This window comes from Vipera ursinii (genome assembly GCF_947247035.1).
Source record: "Vipera ursinii genome assembly, chromosome: 6".
Lineage (NCBI taxonomy): Eukaryota > Metazoa > Chordata > Lepidosauria > Squamata > Viperidae > Vipera > Vipera ursinii.
This window is the reverse complement of record NC_139515.1, coordinates 30,365,593-30,392,947: the sequence shown is the minus strand read 5'-3', so window position 1 is coordinate 30,392,947 and position 27,355 is coordinate 30,365,593.

Here is a 27,355-nt window from a genome sequence, read left to right as displayed (position 1 = left end):
CAAAGGGAGCTGAGGCTTTGGAACCGGCTGTCCAGGAGAAGCCTGGGGAATGGTGGCTCAGCCCTGTCTTGAGTCAGCCAGTGGCTGGACAAAATCAACCATCTAGTGGGAAGGGGTCCCTCTGGGAGTGGAGAGAGCGTCGTGCCACCGATGAGGGCGGAGAGGAGTGGAGCTACACCACGGCTCCTGGCAGTTACACCATGGACGTCCTGAGGGACCATTTTGGAGAACCTAGGCCGTGGACCCCTACTGATACCGACCTGGAGACCGGTAGATGGACACAAACCAGGACCGACCTGGAGCGCAGGAGCCAAACCCGGTTCCGTTTGGCGAGTCCCCGCTTTCAGGCCCCGCAGGCCCCTGGTACTCCATAGGTCCGAGGCCTTCCACCGCCGGGACCGGTGGCTGCTCCTGACTTGGGCCCCGCAGGACCTAGTGGAACAAGGCCAGGGGGTGCTGTACCAGCAGGGGTGCTGGGGTGGCAACAACCAGGGGTTGCACAGAGGCTGGGAGGCCCGGCGGGTCCTTGGGGAGGGCCTGCGGTTTGGGGCCCACCACCGCTGCCTGTGACCTTTGACGGCAACCCTGATCATTTGGCCCTGTTCCTCGGACAAGCCATCCACCATCTGGACCAGTACGGTCCTTTGTATACATCCCAGTGGGGGATGGTGATGGCTGTCACTACGGCATTGCAAGGGGAGGCAGCGGCTTGGGTGGCGAACCTCTACGGTGACCGTGCCCGTGAGCTGGGGGACGTAGGCCTTCTCCTCGAAGCTCTGCATACACGATTCGAGGATGTGACGCGCACGCACCGAGCGGAGGCTGAGATCGTTGGCCTGCGACAGAATGGCCGTCCAGCTACAGCCTATGTGCAGGACTTTCGTGAAGTGGCCGGCAGGCTCAGTTCCTGGCCGGAGAGGATGTTGGTTCACCATTTCCAGGCCGGACTGGACGATTATCTCCTACGGGCTTGTATCGTCCGTGGGATTCCTCCTAGGCTCCAAGAGTGGCTGCGGGTCGCAGTCGAGCTGGATGTGGCCTTACGGGTTTGTCAACGCCGTGTGTGGGCCGTAGGAGACTCCCGTCAGGTCCCGCAGAGGCTGCAGGGCCAGGTGCAGAAGCCGCCACCATCGTCGCTGGGTCCTGCTGTCCAGCCACCATGGTCCGTTCTGCATTGCTTCAGATGCGATCAGCCAGGGCACCGCGTGGCCGCCTGCCCTATACCCCCATCCCGGGTGGTTGCAGCAGCAACCCCAGCAAGGAGTACAACCCCCGGGCACTTTGCAGAGCGTTCCCGGGCTTCTCGGCAGGCTGTGGAGTCAACACCAGGGGGAAGCGGCCAGACGGAGGGGGACAGTGCCATCGATGTGAATGTGGAGCATGGTGATAGGCCAGAGGAGGACCCCATGGTAAGTGCTCCGGTTAGCCCATTTTCAGTCCCGGTTACGTTAACAAACCCCACCACGGGGGAGGTGATGGAGTTTAAGGCTTTAATTGATTCGGGTAGCACGAGGTGTCTCATTAGCCGGAAGGTGGTGGCCAAACTGGGTGTTGGGGTGGTACGGCTGAGGAATCCAATACATTTCCAGCAGGTGGATGGGTCTCTTCTGGGGGTGTGCCTATCGCCCATGTCACAAAACTCGTGCGGCTGGATATGGGGGAGCACTGGGAACGGTTGCGGTTCATTGTGGTGCCCTCCATGACGGAGGAGGTGATTCTGGGGCTAACGTGGCTGGACAGGTGGGGGCCGACTATTTGGTGGGAGGGGGGTTGTCGACACCTGCGCTTAGGGATTGGGCCACAGCCCCCTGATCATGAGCGGCCAGGCACATCTGGCCCGCCAGGGAAGCCGGAGGAGAGTTGCAGGGCTGGGGCAGAGGTACACGTGCCGCCAGAGTACACTGAATTCCTTGAGGTTTTCAGTGAGCAAGAATGCGATCTCCTGCCTCCCCATCGACCGACGGACTGCGCGATTGAGCTGGAGCCGGGGGTCAAACTTCCTAAGCCCCGGATGTATGCCATGACCCCGCGGGAGATGACAGAACTCCAGAGTTACATCGACAAGAATCTTACACGGGGGTTCATACAACCAGCTCACTCGCGGATGGCAGCACCAGTTCTTTTTAGGGAGAAGAAAGATGGGGGGCTGCGTCTTTGTGTGGACTACCGGGGGGGTCAACGCAGTGTGTGTTGAGCATTTGTATCCACTGCCCTTGATGAAAGACATGTTGTCCCACCTGGCTAAGGGGAGGGTGTTTACCCGCTTGGACTTACGCAAAGCCTATTATCGGGTGCATATCAAGAGAGGAGACGAGTGGAAAACGGAGTTTAACTGCCCATTGGGCAGCTACCAATTTCGTGTAATGCCATTCGGACTCCAGGGGCCCCCTGCCGTGTTCATGCAACTAATAAATCAAGTTTTGCATGAACATTTATATAGGGGGGTGCTTGTGTAGCTTGACGACATCCTTATATATACGGAGACAATGGACCAGCACGTTGCCCTTGTACGCCAGGTTCTGCGGAAACTCCTAGAGGCACGGTTGTATGTGAAATTATCAAAATGTGAATTTCACGCGTCTCGACTGGACTACTTGGGCTATCGGGTCTCGGCGGCCGGGATTGCAATGGATCCAAAGAAAGTGGAGGCTATATTGCAGTGGCAAGCTGCAGGGGACCAGACGACAGCTACAGAGCTTCCTGGGGTTTGCCGATTTTTACCGCCAATTCATACCATCTTTTGCTGCAGTAGCTCTTCCATTAACAGACTTGCTAAAAACCAAGATGTTAGCGGTGAAACCATGGCCAGGGTTGCGTGTAACGTGGACCATAGAATGTCAACGGGCCTTTGAGAACTTGAAAGGTTTGTTCACCCAAGAGCCCATACTTTTGCATCCCGACCCAGCAGCGCCATACGTTGTGCAAGCAGATGCTAGCGACGTGGCAGTCGGAGCTGATCTATTGCAACACAACAGTAAAGGCGCATTGCAACCTTGTGCTTATGCGTCCAAAAAGCTATCGACCACCGAACGCGCCTGGGCTATCTGGGAAAAGGAGGCCTACGCCGTTCGGTGGGCATTGGAGACGTGGCGGCATCTCCTAGAGGGGGCAGAAAAGCCCTTCGAAGTATGGACGGACCACAGGAACTTAGAAGCCCTACAAACCCCACGTAAGTTGGCCCCTAAGCATGTGTGGTGGGCCCCGTATTTCAGGCGGTTCAGGTTTACCCTGAAATACGTCCCAGGGGGAAAGAATTTCCTGGCGGACGCCCTCTCGCGGCTTCCGCAGTATGACAACCAGCAGGAGGAGGTGGTGCAAGTTCTTATCCCTCCTCTCGGCCCAGAGATGGTACGGGCTGTACAGAACAAGGGTGTGGATGACCTTGTACAGCGGCTGAAAAAAGTTCTGGTAGGAGATGGCTGGCTACAGCAGCACCTGCGGCTCCTAAACCGACGGGATGACCTGGCCTGGTATGGGAGTAAGATGTATGTGCCGCAAACCCTGCGAGAGACTGTGCTTTATAGGTGTCATGATGCCAAGCAGGCCGGACACCTCGGGTTCCTGAAAACCCTGCACCTAGCTAGACGTCAGTTCTGGTGGCCCGGGATGAGGCGGCAGATCAAAGATTATGTCCAGCGTTGCCGCACGTGTGCTATGGCCAAACCCCAGCCCGGGAAGCCAGCAGGGCTTTTACAGACAGTGGCGGACCCTAACCAGCCATGGCAGGACATCGGGATGGATTTCATCGTGGACTTACCAGAGAGCCGGGGGTACACTGTTATCTGGACCGTGGTTGACCTGTTTTCTAAACAGGCCCATTTTGTCCCATTGAGGGGCTTGCCCTCGGCCCGGCATCTGGCCTGGCTATTTATTACCCACGTGTACCGCTTACACAGGGCACCTAGACGCATTATCTCGGACCGAGGAGTGCAGTTTACTGCCAGGTTTTGGCGTGAATTCCTCCAGTTCATCGGGTCATCCCAGGGATTAAGCTCGGGGTACCATCCCTGCATGAACGGTGCTGCTGAACGGGCCAACGCGGCAGTGGAGCAATACCTACACAGTTATGTCTCGTACCAGCAGGCAGATTGGGCTGACCTACTGGCGTTTGCAGAAATCGCCCACAACAACGCTGTGCACAGTAGCACTGGTCTCCCACCGTACACAGTGGTGTCTGGCTACGACTTCCCTCCTATTCCCGAGTGCGAACAGGGATCGGCTTCTCCTTGTCAACCCCAGGAGTGGATGCTACAAATCAGAAAGGCATGGGCAGCAACCAAGGAGGCCCTGAACAAGCAAGCCAGTATCGTAAAGGCCCAAGCAGACAAGAAGCACCAACCGTTTTACACCTCAGGGGTTGGGGACTGGGTGTACTTATCTACAAAATACTTGAGGTTACAAATACCTAGCAAGAAGCTGGGCTCTAAGTATATAGGCCCCTTCCAAGTCACCCACATCATCAACCCAGTCACAGTGCGCCTTCGGCTGCCTAAATTCCTGGGAAAGGTGCATCCCGTGTTCCACGGCAGCTTGCTAAAACCAGCCCCCATTCCTGTCCGGGGGGAGCCAGTAGGGCCGGGGCCCATGGGTGATGGACAATATGAGGTACATGAGGTTCTAGACTCCAGGATGCGGAGAGGGCGACTGAAATACCTGGTGCTTTGGAAAGGATACCCGATTACTGAGGCATCCTGGGTGGTGGAATCGAATGTTCAGGCCCCTAGATTAGTTAAGGCGTTCCACCAGAAGCACCCTGGTAAACCCTCGGGAGGGGGTCGAGGGGAAACTGCTGCTCTCCTTAGTGCTTGTATGACTTCTATGTCTTGCCTTCCAGGAGGAGCCTTGGTAGGAGGGGCCGACTGTCGAGCCCTTCGGGCTCGACATACTCACTGGGAGAGGGATTCAGCCGCAGCCCGCAGCCACAGCCGCAGCCGCGCCCGACAGCTGATCAGCGGCCGATGGAGACCCCGGCTGCCCACGCTGGGCCCGTATCTCTTCGAACAGCTGCTCGGCGGCCGTCAAAGACCCCGGGCGTCCCACGGCTGCAGCCGCGCCTGACAGCTGATCAGTGGCCGACGAAGACCCCGGGCGCCCACGCTGGGGTCGTATCATCTTGAACAGCTGCTCGGCGGCCGACAAGGACCTTGGGCGTCAACGCCGAGGCCGCGCCTGCTCGAACAGCTGATTGGCGGCCAAAAGTGCATTGTAGAGGACCCGCCCCTGCCCGAACGGCTGTTTGGCGGCCGAAAACGGGTCTTGACGAACATGGGGAAGCCGCGCCAGCCTTAGCAGCTGTGCGGCGGCTTGAAACAGGTCCCGGCAGGCAAAGGGAAGCAGCTGTGGGGCAGCAACAGCGAGGGGCGAACCCCGGCCATCGCGCAAGTGTTACGCGGTCGGAGACGGGACTTACGGACGTTCCGGCTGAATGCATACCGGCGAGGATGCAGGGCGTTCTACAGCTACGAACAGACGATGGGGCTTGCCAAAGGGCTGCGGGTGTGACAAGGAACACCGGGTTGGTGGAGGGGAGCACAATAGGGATTCCAGGGTGTGAGAGAGGGGGATATTGGACTTACACCTTCCTTCACACTGTATGGACCTTGGCGTCAGGGGAAGAAGCAGGGCGTGGGACGACGGGATAGAGGGGTGGGGTTTTACGTGGATCAGGCGGATGCTGGTCTGCGTGGGGGAGGGTGGGGCTAACGGGTGGGGCTGTTAATCAATTAGTAGCAACATTTAAAAGAAGCGTTGGGACGAGTGGTTCCCAACGCTGACTTTGTTATTGCTTGGAGATCCTGCTATTAAAGATACTCTCGCAGTCATCCGTACTTCGTCGTGGTTTTTCCTGTGTGCTTGTTTTTCCCGGCGAAGACGAGGATTTGACATATTGGAGCGAAGGGAGACCTATCTGGCAATTCAAAGGCCTTGGTCTGGAAACCTGATTGGCAAAAAAAAGAAAGCCAGAGTTAGATTTAAAAAGTGAGTTCTTAGAACCATTAAAGGTTATCCTTTTAGTAATCAGTGATCTATCAGGATCTAAAATAGAAAATGTTTATGAGATAGTACTAGAATGTGTTTATGTAACTATTAGGCTTATTTTAGACATTATAATTTGTGCACTGATATAATGGAAATTTGGTTTATAGATCCCACGTTTGATGTTAAAAGACGTTTGATTATTCTATTTAAGAATTAAGAATTAGCTAAAATTTAAAACAGAATCTGGTTGTGTATAAATAGTTGTAGATTGATAAACATAGGCTGTGGTCCTGTCAGTAACGTGTGATGTATTAGGATGTGAAACAGACAATGTTTGTTAGGTAGAACATTGCTACTCAGCCACTGAGTACATGTTAGATGCTATAGTTTTTGCTGTAATGAAATAAGGGAAATTTGGGTTGTGAATATTATTTGGGATGTTAAAGGCTAAATTTGAATAATATAATTAAAATTAAAATTAGGTAAACTTTAATAACAGGACATAGATATATTTCAATGAAATTGAATTGACAAATTTTTCAACTGACCATGCTATTTCTAGAAATTTATTAGTTTAAACTGGTTGTATGAAATGTTAAGGGAAATTGAGAAGGATGTTTTTATAATGTAAACCTGAATTATGTACTGAAAACTCTGTTACTGAATCTCTGATTACTCAGTCATCATGATGCTTTCTAAATATGTAGATTTTAACTGAAAAACCAATAAAACCTGTTTAATAAAAAAAGAAAAAAAGAAAATTGAGGTCTGACCAGCACCTACGGAGTAGAATGCAACTGCAATCTAACTGGACAGATTGGAAAAATGGACTAAGAGGATCAAAATGCCTACTTTTATCAGGAAAAAATGTATAGCATTACAGTGCATTTAGAAAGTATTCAGACTCCCTTCACTTTTGTCAATTTTATTATGCTGCAGGCTGATTCTACAGTTGTTGAAATTCATTTTTTTCATTAATCTGGATGCTTTCTGAATGCACTGTATATTATTACGTGATGACTTTCATCTGTAGCAGTCCCTGTTTCTAAGTATCACATCAGATATTATAAAATATACTTTTCTTCATTCTTTCAGCTACCATTTAGAAGCATTTTGGTAATTACTAGCAACAGTTCTATTTGGCTATAATAGAAGGAGTGATGGGGAACTAAGTTTTCTTCATCAGCGCAGCTGAAAAATTGATATTTGATGCGTCCTCTTTAGCCTTTTTATGTTGTTATTTAACTTTAAACCATGTGCCTGAGTTTGCTTGCTTATTTGCTTTCCTCTCTAATGCATGTATGCATGTGTATGCATAATGTGGTTATACTGTATTATCATAGGAGAAGACTGTGTAGAACTGTTGTGGCAAAAAAACAACAACAGAGGAGCCTGGAAGCATCTTTTCTGGCTAACAAATTTTATTAAAACATACAGCTCATAAATGGTGCTGCCAACCTCAAGAGAATAATGCCACAATATTTAGTTGAATGATTTACCTTCTTCAACATAAGAGATTTAGGGGGCAGTCACTGCCATATCAAACACCCTGCTGTCATCACTTGCCAAAACAAGAAAGGAATTAAATTGTTGCATAACCTTGATATATTTGGCTATACCTGTAATACTTTTATCACTATACTGAATTACTCAATTTGCTGGTTGCTTTCTCTGGTAAATAATGATTATGATGAAACAATCACATTAGATTCTAGCAGAGTTTTTAAAAGCTGCTTTTCAAAATGGTATCCATCCTCCCAATCTGGGTATTAACAACTTAAATTACAAAGTAAAATTGTTACATGGTTTATTTCTGAAAAATGTCTAAAAGGAAATACTGCATTTCAATTTATGTTTTTTAAAATATGTTTTATTGATTTTTTTAACATAGTCACCTTAATATTTGGTAAACAGTGTGTTGTCTGGATTTACATTTTAAAAAACATTCAATAACAGTTGGTTTCTATGCTCTATAATCCACACAAGTAACATATTTGATTTCCTCTTTTTCCCATAATGTTCTCTTTTACCAACCTTGAGTTAATACAATTCTTGTTGTTTTGGTAAATAACAATTGAGTATAAAAATTTTTCTAATCACATCAATATAATATTTCTTTTCTATCTAGTCATTCTGGTTGCCTCATCATAGATTCTGTTTATAGTTCTTGTTTACATTTGTTTTTCTCACAATGTTCAAGACATTCTTACTGGTTAAGATTTTCTCAAAGTTAATTATATTTAAATATTTAAGTCTATTTTTTCTTGTGTAAGCCATCCCAGGTATACCTTTCTTAAGTTATAAATAAAACTAAAAAATAAAAAAGAATAAGAGTAAAGAAAAATAAGGATAGTATGCTACTTAAAATCCATGTTTCCTATAAGCTAATGCATATTTATTTCCAATTTTTTTCTGTTCTTTTTACCATAATTAAAAATATATTTAATCTTTAAATATTCCATTTAATAAATCTAGTCTAGTATTTTAACTCTTATTCAAAAAATTTTTAATCCATTGTAATTTTCTTAAAGTCAATCACATTTAAATATCTAAAACATTTTCTTTATATAAGCCATTCCAACTCTTTTATATTACTCATGTTGTTGTTGTTAGCTGCGAAGTCGTGTCCGACCCATCGCGACCCTATGGACAATGTTCCTCCAGGCCTTCCTGTCCTCTACCATCTTCTGGAGTCCATTTAAGCTCACGCCTACTGCTTCAGTGACTCCATCCACCTCATTCTCTGTCGTCCCCTTCTTCTATTGCCCTCGATCTTTCCCAGCATTAGGCTCTTCTCCAGTGAGTCCTTTCTTCTCATTAGGTGGCCAAAGTATTTGAGTTTTAGCTTCAGGATCTGGCCTTCTAAGGAGCAGTCAGGATTGATCTCCTCTAGGACTGACCGGTTTGATCGCCTTGCAGTCCAAGGGACTCGCAGGAGTCTTCTCCAGCACCATAGTTCAAAGGCCTCAATTCTTTGGCGCTCAGCCTTTCTTATGGTCCAACTTTCACTGCCATACATTGCAACTGGGAAGACCATAGCCTTGACTATGCACACTTTTGTTGACAGGGTGATGTCTCTGCTTTTTAGTGTGCTGTCTAGATTTGCCATGGCTTTCCTCCCCAGGAGCAAGCGTCTTTTAATTTCTTGGCTACAGTCCCCATCTGCAGTGATCTTGGAGCCCAGGAAAATAAAATCTGTCACTACCTCCATTTCTTCCCCATCTATTTGCCAGGAATTGAGAGGGCCAGATGCCATGATCTTGGTTTTCTTAATGTTAAGTTTCAACCCAAGTTTTTCACTCTCCTTCTTCACCCGCAACAAGAGGCTCTTTAGTTCTTCTTCACTTTCTGCCATTAGAGTGGTATCATCTGCGTATCTTAGGTTGTTGATATTTCTTCTGGCAATCTTAATTCCAACTTTTGATTCATCTAGCCCTGCCTTTCTCATGATGTGCTCTGCATATAAGTTAAATAGGCAGGGCGACAGTATACAGCCTTGCCAGACTCCTTTCCCAATTTTGAACCAATCAGTGGTTCCATATCCAGTTCTCACTGTTGCTTCTTGGCCCACATATAGGTTTCTCAAGAGACAAATAAGATGGTCTGGTACTCCCATCTCTTTAAGAACTTGCCACAGTTTGTTATGATCCACACAATCAAAGGCTTTAGCATAGTCAATGAAGCAGAAGTAAATGTTTTTCTGGAACTCCCTAGCTTTCTCCATGATCCAATTGTATGTTGGCAATTTGATCACTAGTTCCTCTGCCTCTTCGAAATCCTGCCTGTACTTCTGGTAGTTCTCGATCCACATACTGCTGAAGTCTAGCTTGTAGGATTTTAAGCATGACTTTACTAGCATGAGAAATGAGTGCAATGGTGCGATAGTTTGAACATTCTTTGGCACTGCCTTTCTTTGGAATTGGGATGTAAACTGATCTTTTCCAATCCTGTGGCCACTGTTGAGTTTTCCAGATTTGCTGGCAAATTGAGTGTAGCACTTTTACTGCACTGTCTTTTAAGATTTTGAATAGCTCAGCTGGAATACTGTCACCTCCACTAGCTTTGTTGTTGCTCAGCTTTTCTAAGGCCCACTTCACTTCACATTCTAGGATGTCTGGTTCGAGGTCAGTGACCACCTCATTGTGATTATCTGGGACGTTAAGCTCATTCTTGTATAGTTCTTCTGTGTAATTTTGCCACCTCTTCTTAATCTCTTCTGCCTCTGTTAGGTCCCTGCCATTTTGGTCCTTTATCATGCCCATTTTTGCATTAAACGTTCCCTTCATCTCTCCAATTTTCTTGAAAAGATCTCTGGTCCTCCCTATTCTATTGTTTTCTTCTATTTCTTTGCACTGTTCATTTAAGAAGGCATTCTTATCTCTTCTAGCTATTCTCTGGAATTCTGCATTCAATTGGGCATATCTATGTTTTTCTCCCTTGCCTTTCGCTTCCCTCCTTTCCTCAGCTATTTGCAAAGCTTCCTCAGACAGCCATTTTGCTTTCTTGCATTACTTTTTCTTTGGGATGGTTTTGGTTGCTACCTGTTGTACAATGTCGCGAACCTCTGTCCATAGTTCTTCAGGCACTCTGTCTATCAGATCTAATTCCTTAAATCTATTTGTCACCTCTACTGTATATTCAACAGGGATATGATTTAATTCATACCTGAGTGGCCTAGTGCTTTTCCCTACTTTCTTCAGTTTAAGCCTAAACTTTGCAAGGAGAAGCTCATGGTCTGAGCCACAGTCAGCTCCTGGTCTTGTTTTTACTGACTGTATAGAGCTTCTCCATCTTTGGCTGCAGAGCATATAGTCAATCTGATTTCTGTGTTGACCATCTGGTGATGTCCATGTGTAGAGCCGTCTCTTGGGTTGTTGGAAAAGAGTGTTTGCTATGACCATTGTATTCTCTTGACAAAATTCTATCAGCCTGTGCCCTGCTTCATTTTGTACTCCAAGGCCAAACTTGCCTGTTATTCCAGTTATCTTTTGGCTTCCTACTTTAGCATTCCAATCCCCCATGATGATAAGGACATCATTTTTTGGTGTAAGTTCTATAAGGTGCTGTAGGGCTTCATAGAACCGGTCAATTTCATCCTCTTCAGCACCGGTGGTTGGGGCATAGACTTGGACTACTGTGATATTGAATGGTTTGCCTTGGATTCGAACTGAGATCATTCTGTCATTTTGAGGATTGTATCCCAGTATTGCTTTTCCTACTCTTTTATTGACTATGAAGGCTACTCCATTTCTTCTGAGGGATTCTTGCCCACAGTAGTATACCTGATGGTCATCTGAATTAAATTCACCCATTCCTGTCCATTTTAGTTCGCTGATACCTAAGATGTCGATGTTCAGTCTTGTCATCTCATGTTTGACCACGTCCAGCTTTCCTTGATTCATGGATCTTACATTCCAGGTTCCTATGGAGAAAAAATCTTTACAGCATCGGACTTTCCTTTCACCACCAGACACATCCACAGCTGAGCGTCCTTTCGGCTTTGGCCCAGTCACTTCATTCTTTCTGGCGCTACTAGTACTAGCCCTCTGCTCTTCCCCAGTAGCATATTGGACGCCTTCCGACCTGAGGGGCTCATCTTCCAGCGTCATATCGTTTTGCCTTTTGGTACTGTCCATAGGGTTTTCATGGCAAAGATACTGGAGTGGGTTGCCATTTCCTTCTCCAGTGGATCACGTTTTGTCAGAACTCTCGGCTATGACCTGTCCGTCTTGGGTGGCCCTGCATGGCATAGCTCATAGCTTCATTGAATTATGCAAGCCCCTTCGCCACGACAAGGCAGTAATCCATGAAGGGGATATTACTCATAGTAAGAAATAAAATAAGAAGAGAGAAGAAAAAGAGAGTACTATGTTACTTGAGGGGTTCTTCCCTCTTAAAATAAAATTCATATCCAGAATCTTTCTATTTCTTTAACCATATTCAAACAGGTGTTTCTTTTTAAAATATTCTCTTTGATAGGTCCCATTGTCTATTTTCTTAATTTCCACTTTAGCCTTTTTCTTTTGCCCAGTATCATTCTTAATCAATATGTTCTGCTGAATCAAAGAATCTTTCCATATTCTTGTAAGTATTACTGTAGATATAAAAGGAAGTCAAGTACAATATCTTTGTGAGAGCCATTTGCCCATTCATTTTTGTTGAAAATCTTTTCCTTTCTTTTTCTCTCATCTTTTTTTGGGAACTTCAGTTCTAGTAGTTTTCCTGGCACCTCTGCAGTCCATTTTGTCCAATCTTTTTTCTTAACCTCAAATTTGTTTTGTGGTGTTAAAGTATAAGTTGTCTTTTCCAAATCCAGTATTTCTTGCAATTTTTCCCCACTTAGGTTCAATCATATTTCTTTGTTTTGTTAGGTTCCATTTTTAAGTCTCTATCCTCGAATTTGTATTCAGTTATCAGTTTTATCTGTTCCTTCTATATTGTTGTTTTCTGGGATATTTTTTGTTGTAAAGGTAAATTGGAGATGAATTGGTGTATATTTTCAAAGTTATTTTGGATTTATTTGTGGTTTGAAATCATTGTTATTTGAATTAGTTGCAGCATATCATATGCCTCCTCTTGAAAGGTATTTATTTTTTCTTGATACGTTCTTTCTATAAGTCTCTGATTATCCACGATGGTCAAGAATCCAAATTTTCTTTTCTCTGCAAATAGCTTTAGAGTCACAGTTAAGTAGATACTTGTAATCCAGAAAGTTCAAAAAAGTTTTTTTTTGTTCCCTAGAGTTTATAAGTCTCTCATTGTCTGCAGCCCAGATTGCTTTCTTATTTGTCACAGCTGTTCTCTATTATTAGAGCTTTGAAGGTCACAAGCACAGATTAGTTTTTTCCAGATTTTGCCAAGTCCTGTATGAAAGTCATAGCTGTCATAGTCTTCATCCACCACTAGATGTCAGCACCGGTTTATTTTTCAAATTAAACAATTGCCTTTAAAATGAAGATCTTAACCATTCAGCAATTTCAAACTTATCCAAATTTAGGTTTTATAGTCATTTCATTTCATTTTGATATGTTTTGGTCCTCCATAAAAGGTTTAATTCGCTGCTTCCATTAGTAAAAAGGTGGGACAAAGATCCCCCTCCTTCACTTCCGGAGGTTTTTTTGCTTCTTGGCATTTTTTTCTTCTTCTTCAGGAAAGTTGATAAGTAGGATATAGAAAATCAATGTTCTTACCCAGAGTCAAACGCGCTGTTTACAATCAGCTTAAAGTAGTACCTTTGACTTTGGTTGTTTGTAGCTTGGGCTAGACTCTGAAGTTAGGCTAGCCTTTCTCCTGTTGGTTTCTGGAAGGCTTCTCCTGGATTGATTGGGTTGACCACCATCTCTCCGTGGTCCCCAGGACTTCTTTCCTACTTTGCTGCCTCTTCAGGGTGACTTCTGGCCCATTCAGGGTCCCCTAACAGGAAGAAAATCAGCCGAAAGGCACAGAGCCCTGAACCCCTCAACTGCTGTGCTACTGCATAAGAGTGGAAGTCTCAATTTATGTGTTAAAGCTTAGTTTGAAAAGGATTGTCTATATCCCAATGTTAGTCTGGAACCATAAAATTATGCAAAATTACAAACTTTTGCTTGTAGTTTGTAAAAGAAAAAAAAGATGAAAGTCATCACAATAGCGTAGCACTTTCATTGAATGTTAATATAGTTTTGCAAAAAATACTATTTATTATTTATTTAATTAATTGTTCTTATTTAGTATTCATGTTTTCATCTAAGTGAAGTCCATAGTATTACTTTTTTCTTTTTTGACATGGCACAGTATATGCAGCATATAATAGGAGTTATAAAACAAAATATGTTTTCCCTGGGATAAATCAAGGACCACTATTTCAGCATTTTTGTTATTTAAACATTTGTTTTTGTTTTTTTGAGAAACAAGCTAGTAAATCTTTTTCTTGTACTACTTAAGCACTGCACCTAAATATTTTACTAGGAGTCTGTATATGATGAGGGTTAGTACATGCTTTTGTGCACTTCAGATAAGATAAGAGCCTTGGTGGAGCAGTGGGCTGATGCCTCCTTAAGTAACACCAGCTGCCTGCAATTAGTGCAGGTTCGCATCCCACCAGGCTCAAGGTTGACTCAGCCTTCCATTCTTCCGAGGTAGGTAAAATGAGGACCCAGATTGTTGGGGGCAATAAGCTGACTTTGTAATAATGCCGCTTGGGGTGTGTGTGAAAGCCCTAATAAGCAGGCATATACATAGAATGAAGGCTACTGCTAAGCTTGTGAGCCGCCCTGAGTCTTCGGAGAAGGGCGGGATATAAATGGAATTTTTTAAAAAAAAGTAAGCAAACTTACAAAAAGAAAATCTCTCTTTCTCTCTCACACGCTGTCTTCCCCCACCCCCTTTAATATCATGTCTTCCCCCACCCCCTTTAATATCATGTCTTCCCCCACCCCCTTTAATATCATGTCTTCCCCCACCCCCTTTAATATCATGTCTTCCCCCACCCCCTTTAATGTCATGTCTTCCTCCACCCACTTTAATATCAGTGAGGCTCCTCCAATGGACCATGACCCAGCGTTTGCCCCGGTCCCATCTACCCTCTGCCAGAGAGCCTAAGATTTGCCCCAGTCCTGCCCAGCTCCGAACAAGTGCCCCTGACGCAAGTGATGTTGAGCTGGCCACGCCCACACAGTAGGCCATGCCCATGCCAGATTAACAAGATGAGAGTTCTGGCACCTTTTTTTTTTTTAGAAAAAAAGCACTGGCTTCAAAACTACTGATATTAATATCTAAAGTAAATCTTTCTTTCAATTGTAAATAGGTAAACTAATAACTTGTGTCTTTCTTACTCCAAATCTTCTTTTGACTTGACAATAGGTTCACCTTGAATATATTATATATAACTTACTGCATTAAAATGCATTTTTCTTTCCCTTTTCCTCACTCTTGTTCATTTCCCTTTACTCTTTTTCCCAATGCCTTTATTTTCATTTATATATGAGAACTTAATTTTTAAGTTACTACTTCTCTAGACTCCTGGTCTTAGGTGTCTCCTGCATTGATCCCTTTATCTCTGCTTTTAGATATTCCATTATAGGACATAGACAGAACAAACTGTGGCAGAGGGAGAACTATTCTTATTATATTCTTATTTGATACTAATTTTCTGCACATACTTTGTGTTCAGCCCACTGCTCCTTCCTTTACTGTAATTTTGTTGGTGTCTGGATTTGTATAATACAGTATGTTTTTTCCCCTATTTATTTTACATTGACTTTATATAGTATATTGAAATACATACAGAAAGATAATTTTCTCAAATTGAGCAATTCATAAATGAAGGGCACAAAATATGCATTAAGACAAGAATCTATGTGATGCTTTTAAAATATAAAAAAGCTATTTACATTTTATAGTGGTTTTTTTTTAACAAAAGTGATTCCCTGTTTCATGGATGGCATATATGTTTCCTGTTAATAAAGAAAGGTCAAACTGGTGAACATTTGATAAAATGGTCACCAGGAAGTGACTCAGTGGCGTTTGATTAACTATTACATTCTGTATGAAGGATGTTGTTTTGCTATACAGTTTACTATTACAGTGATACCAATCTCTGAATTCAAAAGGTGGTTGTAATCTTGAATTGTTATGCTAAAGAATGCCAGTGAACAGATTGTAACTCATTCAAATAAGATGAAATAAGTAAGAAGTATTGTATATCAAGATTTAGGATATCAACATTTAGGATACCTTAAAAATATTATGTGTTAACAAGAAAGTCTAATCCAAGAAGATTGATAGATCATCACTGTTCTTTAGCAAGAAGGCTACATGAGCTGATGGAGTATCCACAGAAGTCTAGCAAGCAACAGAAGAACCAGTAAAACTTCTAGCCAAGCATTGCCAGCAAATTTGAAGAACCATACAGTGCCCAACAGATTCAAAGAATTCAATCTATGTAACAATATCACAGAACAGAAACTTAACAGAATGTGCAAACTATTGCACAATTTTCTTAATTTCATATGCTGTCAAATTAATGTTATATAGAAAAGGGGATGCCAGATGTTCACCTTGGCTTTAGTAAAGACTGAGGAATATGAGACATTAAATATGAGATTTTAAAAGGGATAAGACAAGGAGATTCACTTTCTCTATTTTTGGTCATTTTGGTTCTTGATGTATTGAATAGAGACATACTGTATAACAGAATATCAGAAAATTATGGAAGTTAAGAATTGAAAAGAAACCTTATAAATTAAGGGAATTTGTGGGATGATTTGGTATTAATTTTAGTAGAAGTCAGCATATATAGCAACAAAGTTCCATTTTTTTCCAAGTATTTTATCCAGTAGTCACAAATGAAAAACCTCTGGTTTCAACTTTATATATTTTTTAAGAATCTTGTGAATTAAGACATAAATCTGGCCCCAATATTTCTTTGTTTTGTACAAGTCCACCAGAGATGAATTAAAGATACCTTCTTTACAATTATATTTCCAATGTGTATTTGAAAAATCTTTATATATCTTTGACAGTTTCTCAGGCATGTATCAAAAATACATCATTAAAATTTTCTTTTAGATTATATAATTCAGTGTAAATTTCTATCCACTCATCTGCACTCCCACACATTCCCAATGTTCAAGGATTATAATATAACCAACATTTTTGGCCCATTGAATCACACTATGTGTATAACATATTCATTTTCCAAGTTTAGCAACATTTTATAAATCTTAGCAATAATGTGTTCATCATTAGCTCACAATATAATTTCAAATTCACTTTTTCACATTTAAAATTATAAATTTTTCTTATCCAAATTAAATCTTTCTTTTATTCTAAATATATGAGCCAGTGATAAACATGTCCTTTTAACTCCAGTTCTTCTTTCAACTTGAGGTTAGGTTCATCTTAAATTAATAGATATTATTTGATCATAAGTTCATCAATTTGGTCTCACTGTAATTTCTTTTCTGAAAAAGGTTTCCAGTGGTGATAACCAAAAAGGTATCTTAGGAGCGAGTCATATTTTATATTTGTTCCAAATTCTGTCTGTTTTCCCAGGATAAAGTTTGCATTTGCCTATTATAAAACTGTTTAGATAAATATTTAAATAAACATTAACTACATTTCATTTTATAAATCTGATAATGGATTTCTTTGATTGAATTATTATTGTCCCTATTACATAGTTAACATTTGGTTTGCTCCTTAATTCATTCATTTATAAATGTATGGTAATAGAATTGTGTGTTCAAAAATCACCAATGAAATTGGAGCAGATTTTCACATGCCAAACATAGTGTCAAGTTTCCAATGTATGGTCTTTTCAAGTGACTCTGAGGCATTGTTTACCTTAAAAGTCCTTTATAAGTGTACTACACTGGAAAATGCTTGCTCAAAGGAAGCTGGAATCTGAAATCTCCTCCCCTTGCACAATATAATTAAACACAATTCTCCACCTTTCTAATTTTGTCATTAATCATATTCTCCAATTAATTTAAAGAATCACCTTCCCTTCCGTTAGAAGAACCGCCAAAGTCTTATCTTCTTTAGAGAGACAAATGGCCTTCAAAGTGCATTCCTACTCTTCCCTCCCACCAATTTTAAACTAAAGCAATACACAAGTTTAACATATGAAATAGCTACTTCTTCATCTCATGTCAAGCAATAACATTCGATGTTAACAGCATTGACATCCAGCCCCCCTTAGAAAAAGGACAGATCCTGTAATGTAAACAAAACAAAAGTTAGGAATTGGCTTTTGGTTTGTTGGGGTGTTTCTCATAAAACCTTTTGATAAGTCTGTCAGCTTTCACATCAGTAGATTTCACCCAACTGGCTTCAGACAATGGGTATCCCTTCCACTGTACTAGGTATTGCAATTTTCCCTTAAAGATTCTAGAGTCAAGAATACGTTTCACTTCATAATGTGTTTGACCTGCTACCACGAGGGGTCCAGGCGCTTTCTTAGGGGGAGGTCTTAAAGTGGAGGTTCGAAAAGGTTTCAGCAAGCTACAATGGAACACTGTGTGAATTTTTCCCAAAAGTCTGTGTAGTGTCAATTTCACTGTGACCGGGTTGATGATTTTCACAATGGGAAAAGGCCCCAAGAATTTTGGTCCCAATTTCTTGTTGGGTAATATCAGGCATAGGTATTTGGTCGACAAATAAACCTTTTCCCCAACTTGGAATGTTTTTTGGGGAGCACTCTTTTTGTCAGTTTGCTTTTTGTAGGTCTCAAAAGTCTTTTTTAAGGCCACCTTTGTAGTTTTCAAAACTTCGTCCCAACCCCTCACCCACTGATCAATAGTCTGGGAAGCAGAGGGTAACTTAGGGTATTCTGGTATGGGGTTGAATTCTTTCCCTGTGGCTACATGGAAAGGAGTGTAGGCGGTGCTGCTATATACTGAATTATTGTAAGCCACTTCTGCAGAAGGGAGGAGGTCAGTCCAGTTCATTTGTTGGTAAGAGCCATAGCATCTAAGGTATTGTTCCACCATTTTGTTGGCGGACTCTGCGGCTCTGTTAGTAGCCGGGTGAAAAGCAGTTGTTAGGCCTTGAGATGATCCAATTAATTTAATAAAGTTTCTCCAAAATTTTGCTGTGAACTGCACCCCTGTGTCTGAAATTATTCGCTTAGGGGCGCCATGTAGTCGATACATATGTTTTAGGAAAAACTTAGTCAGGCGTTGAGCCGATGGTAGTCCTTTGCAGGCAATAAAGTGAGCCTGTTTTGAAAATCAGTCTATCACAGTCCAAATGACAGTATTTCCTCTACTATCGGCTAGGTCTACTATAAAGTCCATAGCTATTTCTTCCCATGGTTGAGAAGGTTCGGCCACCGGTGGCAATAATCCAGGGGTCTTTCCTGGGATTCTTTTCATGGTGGCACATAGAGTACAGCTCTTGACATAGTTTTCTACATCTCATTTTAGTCCCGGCCACCAAAATTGCCAGCGAACGAGATGTAGAGTTTTTAGATATCCGAAATGTCCAGCCTGTTTGACATCATGGCTGTGTTTGAGGGCCTTAAGGCAAAGAGCTTCAGGCAAGTACAATTTCCCCTCCTTGTAAGTCAGACCATCCCTGCATGTTAGGGATGTCTGATTGTCTTTAAACCATTCATCAGTAAGCAGTTCTCACTTTATTTTCTTTACCCTGGTGTCATCAGGATTAGGGGTCCTGTGAGGTGTGACTTGGGCCGCAGTTTGTGCACCAGGGATAATTGCCTCATGAACTTCTTAATGTTCACTTTTGTATTGTGGCAATTAGGAGAGCGCATCAGCTAGGAAGTTTTTTCTTTCTGGTATGTACTTTAGAGTAAAGTTGAAACGGTTGAAGTACTGTGCCCATCGTACTTGTTTTGGGGACAATTTGCAGGGAGTTTTTAGTGCCTCTAAATTTTTGTGATCTGTCCATACTTGAAAAGGCACCTTGCTCCCTTCTAAGTAGTGCCGCCAGTTTAATAGTCCCCACCTAATTGCGAAGGCCTCCTTCTCCCAGACTGTCCATCTCCTCTCACTTTCAGTAAATTTCTTAGAGGTGTAAGCACAAGGTTGTAGGACCCCGCTTTTAATCTTTTGAAATAACACCACTCCAACTGCCAAGTCGCTGGTGTCTGCCTGAATTATGAAGGGCTACCCTGGGCAGGGGTGCTTTAGGACCGGTTCAGCCGCAAATAGTCTTTTTAAATTCTCAAAAGCTTCCTGACAACTCATAGTCCATGCTAGCGGTTGGCCAGGTCATGGTTTTTCCCCTCTCTTGCCCGTTTTGAGTAGTTCTGTAAGAGGTAGAGCAATCTCAGCAAAAGAGGGAATAAATTGACGGTACAACTTGGCAAACCCTAGGAAGCTCTGGAGCTGTTTGCGGGTTTGGGGGGGCTGCCATTCAATTATAGTTTTTACTTTGACTGGGTCCATTTCAATACCCTCATTGGAGATTCTATAGCCAAGATAATCTAATCGGGTTTGGTGAAATTTACATTTCGATAGTTTGACATAAAGTTTGGCATTCAGTAGTTTCTTTAACACTTCTCTGATCAGTTTTATGTGGTCAGTAATATTCGTGCTGTATATCAAGATGTCATCAAGGTATACTAGGACCCCTTTATATAGGTGTTCATGTAGGACCTCATTGATCAACTGCATAAATATGGCGGGGGGCCCTGAAGTCCAAATGGCATGACTTTGAATTGGTAGCTCCCCAAGGGGCAGTTGAAAGCTGTCTTCCACTCATCCCCCTCCTTTATTCTTACCCAGTAATATGCTTCTCTCAGGTCTAAGTTGGTGAAGACGCTCCCCTTCTCCAGATGGGTTAGCAAGTCTTTCCACACTCACAGCATTTAGTCCATGCGGAGATGTAAAGACCCACCTTTTTTCTCTTTGAACAACACAGGGGCTCCCACAGTAGACTTGGCCTATTCGATGAATCCCCTCACTAGGTTTGTATCCACATATCGCTGCATCTCCTCCATTTCAAGGGCGGACATAGCATACATTCTTTGTCGGGGGAGTTTTGCCTCTGGTAGCAGTTCAATGGAACAATCATTGGGACAGTGAGGAGGCAAGGTATCACATTCTTTCTTACTAAACACCTCCATTAGGTCTTGGTACTCGCCGGGGATGAGCGGCTTGCCAGGAGTCCGTAAGGCAGCCATGTGCACTTGCTCATTGGGAGGGATAAAATCCCCTGTAACATCTGTTGAATCAATGGGGGGATTGGGCCCTATGGGTAATATCACAGTTCTCATTCCTTTTTCCCACCAGATAAGCGGCTTCCATTTGTCTAGCCAGGCTAGTCCTAGGATCACAGTCTCAGACATCTTTGGAGCTACATGAAGTGAATAAACTCCCAGTGCTCACCTATTTCCAGGCATAAGGGCTCTGTTAATTGCATGACTAAATTCCCTCCCATTAGGGAACCATTGGCTTGCTCGAACCTCACAGGTTTGGAGAGCGGCTTGGCCCGAATGCCCAGTCTCAAGGCACATGACAGGCTGATGATGCATCGGGAGCAGCCGGTATCAAGTAGCACTTTCAGGTCTACTTGTGCCCCTGACTTAGGGATTATGAGTTTAGCAGGCAATAAAAAAGGTAGGATGGGTTGACTCATCATCGGGTCATTTTCCCATTCATTGTTGCTGTCAAAACTGGGTAAAGTGGGGGTGGGCCTGGTCGATGGGCCAGTGTCCTCCAGGGTGGGGGACGTAACCTGGGTAATGGGCTCCTTGGTGGCCTAGTTGGACTTTTCTCTCAATGGCTGCTGTGCAGGTTTCTTCCTCGTTGTTGGATCTGGTCTACTCTGCTGTTGTAGGTAAGGAACTAGGCAGTTTGTTGCCTGCCATCTTTTGAAACTCCCGCACATACTCTAGGGCAGGCCGGCCAGCTTGCTTTATCTTATAGATTTGTTCTTCCGCTTTGAGGGCAATGGATGGGTCCTGAAATCTTTCCCTCAGCCCCAGGAGGAAATGGGATGTCCTCCCATTCAGGGGCCTGCTCGTTATATAAATTGTTCAACCATTCAGATGCTTCTCCCTCTAGATTGGATGCAAACACATCGACCATCGCACCTGGGTACGGGTAAATGTGACCCCAACGATTCAAGTGAGAGCATACTTGGTTGAGGAAAAAAATCAGTTTCTCTGGGTCCCCATCGAAGGTTGCTCTGAAGGGTGGGCTCATCATTGCTTGCTGGGGTCCCCATTGCTGCTGGCCCCACCCTAGTTGTTGGTTCAATGGCTGCTGGGGGCCCCACTGCTGTTTTTGTGCCCCCAGTTGCTGCTGGCCCCCTCCTGGTTGTTGATTCACCAGCCAGACCAATTCTCCTGGTTGTTTGTGTCTAGCTCCCAGCTGGGAGGATTGGTGAAACTCTTTCCCTGCCAGCTTCTTTGCTGGCCCTTCCCCCACTGGGGTGGCTGCTGGTGCCGGGGAGCTGGCTTCAGGCAATTTTTCTCCCTCCATTATGGGATCTTCCCCAACTCTTTCCCAGACTGCCTCCCAAACTTGGAGACAGCGATGGGAGTTCGGGACTCCCTAATTAGTTTAAATAGTGTGGATTCCAGCTTGATGTCAAATTTCCGACATATGGGCTTTTCAAGTGACTCTGAGGCATTGTTTACCTTAAAAGTCCTTTATTCAGCCTAATACACCGACAAATGCTTACTTGAAGGAATCTGGAATCTGAAATCTCCGTCCCTTGCACAATATATTAAAACACAAATGTTAGGCATATGGTGCTAGCCTACAATGTTGGGTTGAAAATATATTAACCATAATGCTATGTCTTTAAGAAGTTAATTGGCCAATGGGTGTGTAAGTGTTCTCATGGCCATAAGAGGAAGCTAGGAACGTAGCTTCTCTCTCTCTCTGAATTCACTGCTCTCTACTGTTACTGTTTTTGCTCTGTTACCTGAACTGTGTATTGACCTCTGGATAGACTCACAGCATATGCTGTGAGTATTAACTCACGATTTGGCTCTAAATATAACGAGTAGTGAATAGTCTGCTTCAAATACCTTAATACTCGTTTAGCTGATTGCCAGTGTCTAACAGTAGGTTCATTGTTGTACCTAGCTAATTGGTTTACACAGTAAGAAATATCAGGTCTAGTCCAATTACTAAGATACATAAGACTTCCTATCAAAGATTGGTACATAGTCTTATCAAATACAGGACTCTCAACATTAGTGTCCTTAAAATCCATAGCCATCGGAGTTTTTGCTGGTTTACACATTTCCATATTGTATCTCTTTAATAACTGAGATATTTTACTGGCTTGCAAAATCTTAAAACCCCTATTCGTTTTCACAATATCTAACCCCAAATAGTGGCTTATTTTCCCAAGATTTCTAATTGTGAATTTATTTTGCAATCTTGAAATGATGGTTTGTGCTTCTAACTCAGTTTTTGTTATTATTGCAATATCATCTGTGAATAATAAGAGAAAAGATAATGCTCCGTTGTGTTCTCTTCTAAACAAACAAGGATCAGCATTACTGGCTACAAAACCTATTGCACTTAACTCATTAACTATACATTTATTCCACTCATAGCCTGATTGTTTCAATCCATAGAGGCTTTTCTTTAACTCCCAACAATCATGGTCTCTATCACTGGTCAATCCTGGTGGTATTCTTAAATAAATATGCTTTGTATAGACTTTGTATTTGGATTGCTACTTGGACTGTTTATTTATGACTGTGCATTTTTGTTTTTACACCATCTCAAAGTAAAATACTTTTTGCTTTTACAACTCAGTGTACTCCTGTGTGTGACTCTTACTGCTCTCAGTACCCTTCCTTGTCTGTGCAACTCTTTGGTAGCACAAGTAGACCTCTGCACAAGAAATTCCTTAACACTGGTTATGGGCCCAGGCTTGTACTGAGAGTTAGTACACACAGTATTCCTAGCTGAGTTTGTGTTAGCTATTTGGTGTAAAATGGCACAAGAACTGTTGTCAGGCATCTCCTGGATAACCCAGTTGGATGGGACAAACTATGTTTCCTGGTCCACAAAATGCTGCTTGCTTTTTGCGCAAGGAAGGACTATGGACTGTTGTAAATAACCCACCAGATACTACTGCTTGGGATCCAGATGACGAAGAGCATACAAAGAAGATAGTCGACTTTAAACGTAACAATGAGAAAGCTCTTTGCATTATTGGACTAACACTGAATGACCAGCAGCTTGTCCATATTAGTGGTGAGGAGTCTGCTGCTAGGTGTTGGGGCGTTTTGCGAAGGCTTTATGTTCGAGACAGTGTGGGTGCACATATACACCTTACACGTAAGCTGTTTAGGGCTCGTCTGCAGAAGAATGGAGATATGCTGACCCATTTAAACTACATGAAGGCAACTTTTCAAGAGCTTCATAAAAAGGAGCTGATTTTTTCAGAGTTGCATCAGGTCTACATTATTCTGTCATCTTTGGATGAGAGTTATGATGGGTATGTTTCTTCTTTGGAAGTCCTGACCAGAGAGGAACTGACATTGACTAACATTACTGGGAGACTGCTGGAAGAGTCCAGGAGGAGGTGTGACAGAGACCAGCTGAGAGAGACACAGCCACGAGAGGAGCAGCCATTTACCACTGCTTACAACGTCAAGAAATGTTATTCTTGTGGGGCTAAAGGGCATATAGCCAAATTCTGTAGAAAGGGTAAAAAACAGAATGTGAATAGCAGTGGGAAGGCTAAAAAGGGCATTGGTTTGGCTGTTTCTGGTGAACCAACATCCAGAAACAATGAATTGTGGGTTGTTGATAGTGGGGCTTCACAATGCATTACTAAAGTGAAAAGGAGGTTTATTAATATGAAAAACAGCAACCAATATGTTTCACTGGCAAACGGTTGGAGGATGAAGGCCTCTGGTGAAGGTAATTCCTATTGTCCATGCATTAATGAACAGTTACCTATGTTATATATACCTAAACTAAGATTTAACCTTTTATCTGTAAGGGAATTGGTTAAAGTTGGGTTTGTGGTAACATTCAGAGGGGAGCAATGCACTATTGAGAGGAATGGAACCTGTGTAACTGCTAATTTGAAAGATGGTTTATTTGTTCTCACAAGTAACCAGGTTAGTACAGTTAAAGCTAACTCAATATGTGAGAATAAGAAGCCACATGATGAGTGTATACATTTATTGCATAGGCGGTTAGGGCATGTAAACTTTAACTCACTACGTAAAACAGTTGAGTTAGTAAAAGGAATTAAACTGAAGCCATGTAGTAAGTATTTGAATTGCAATGCCTGTAATCAGGAAAAGAGTAAAGCAACTCCTGCAAACAGGTTAAACGGTTTCAAAACAACTGTTCCTTTGGAAGTTGTGTTTGCTGATTTAATTGGACCCATGAAACCAAGTTTAGGAGGGTCATGTTATATTTTAAGTATATTGGACCACTACTCTCGATATGGATTTTTAATTTAATTTAATTTAATATTTGCATTTGTATACCGCCCTTTCCCTGAGGACTCAGGGCGGTTTACAGGGAATTAAAATTGAAACATACAAAAGTTAAAACCAATTAAAAAAGCATTAAATTCACCCTGTAGATTAAAACCCCAGTTAAAATTTTCTCCTCAGCCTGGGCCCGAGAGCTCAAAGAGCCAGGTCTTCAGGCCCCGGCGGAATGATCGGAGGTCGGGAGCAGTCCTCAGCTCTACCGGCAGCTGGTTCCAGAGGGCAGGCGCTCCCACCGAGAAGGCCCTATCCCTGGGTGTCACCCGCCGGCAATCTCTCACCGGCGGAACCCTGAGCAGACCCTCCCTGTGGGAGCGCACTGGGCGAAGGGCGTTTGATGCCGGCAGCAGGTGTTCCCTCAAATAACCCGGACCCAGGCCATGTAGGGCTTTATAGGTGATAACCAGCACCTTGAATTTCACCCGGAGGGCAACCGGAAGCCAATGCAGCTCGCGGAGTAGAGGTGTTACATGGGAGTATCGGGAAACCCCCATTACAACTCGCGCGGCCGCATTCTGCACCAGTTGAAGCCTCCGAGTGGTCTTCAAGGGCAGCCCCATGTAGAGAGCGTTGCAGTAGTCCAAACGGGAGGTCACAAGCGCATGAGTGACTGTGCGTAGGGCGTCTCGGTCCAGATAGGGGCGCAACTGGCGCACCAGGCGAACCTGTGCAAAAGCCCCCCTGGTCACGGCTCCTATGTGATCTTCAAAATTGAGCCGTGAATCCAGGAGGACGCCCAAGTTGCGAGCCCTATCAACGGGGGGTAACACCTCACCCCCCATCGTTAGAGGTGGAATAACTTGGTTAACCCGAGACGCCGATATGCACAGCCACTCAGTCTTGGCGGGATTGAGATGAAGCCTGTTTCTCCCCATCCAGACCTGAACCGCCTCCAGGCACCGGGACATCACGGAGAGGGCATCACTGGGTTGGTTCGGGGTGGAAAGAAAAAGTTGGGTATCATCAGCGTACTGGTGATACCCCACCCCAAAACCACGAATGATCTCGCCCAGCGGCTTCATGTAGATGTTGAACAGGAGGGGCGAGAGAACCGACCCCTGAGGGACTCCACAAATGAGAGACCTCGGGGCGGATCTCTGCCCTCCTGTCAACACCGACTGCGAGCGGCCCTGGAGGTAGGAGGAGAACCACCGTAAAACGGTGCCTCCCACTCCCAGCCCCCTGAGACGCCGCAGCAGGATACCATGGTCGATGGTATCGAAAGCCGCTGAGAGATCTAATAGGACCAGGACAGAGGAGCAACCCCTGTCCCTAGCCCTCCAGAGATCATTCACCAGCGCGACCAATGCCGTCTCCGTGCTGTGTCCAGGCCTGAAGCCCGATTGGTACGGGTCCAGATAATCAGTTTCCTCCAGGAACAGAGGGAGCTGATGCGCCACCACACTCTCAACAACCTTCGCCAGGAAGCGAAGGTTGGAGACTGGACGATAGTTGTTTAAAACAGCCGGGTCCAAAGCAGGCTTCTTGAGGAGGGGTCTCACCACCGCCTCCTTCAAGGCGGCAGGGAAGACACCCTCCTTCAAAGAAGCAGTTATTACTGCATGGAACCAGCCTCGTGTTCCCTCCCGAGCCGCATAAGCTAGCCAGGAGGGGCACGGATCCAACAAACAGGTGGTGGAGCTCAGTCTCCCCATGATCCTGTCCACATCATCAGGGGAAACAGGGTCGAACTCAGTCCAGATAACGTGCTCAAGACCGCCTGATTCCTCCACATCAGACTCTGCCCAGTCAGAGTCCAAGCCGGTCCGGATCCGAGCGATTTTGTCCGTCAGATGATGACTAAACTCCTCGGCTCGTCCCTGCAAGGGATCCTCCCTCACCTCCTGGTTAAGGAGGGAGCGAGTCACCCATTTTGTTATCTGCTTAAGACAAAGGCAGACAATTTGCAAACTGGCTGAAGTTCGTCGAGAGAAAAACAAAGAGAAAGGTTCAGTGCATAATTACTGATAATGGTACTGAATTTACAAACAAGTGTTTTGTTGATATGTTAGAATCTGCTGGCATTGAGCATAAACGTTCAGCCCCTTATAGGCCTCAACATAATGCATTTGTTGAGAGACGTGGGCAAACATTACAAGCCATGATGAGAACCATGTTAAGAGAGTCAGGCTTAACAGATAGACTGTGGGGGGAGGCAGCAAAATGTGCAAACCATGTTCTGAATATAGTTGTTAATACTTCTACTGGTAAAATTCCATATACTATATGGCATGGTAGAAGACCAAACCTTGATTACCTGCACACATTTGGCACCCCAGCTTGGGTCCACATTCCTGCACAACTCAGGAGTAAAGGCCAACATAGGGCTAGGCAATTATACTTCGTAGGTTACGAAGCTAACCATAGATCCTATCGTTTCTGGGAACGAGGCACAACTAATGTATATAACAGTTCTAGTGCAAAATTCCTTGAGCACATTGGTTG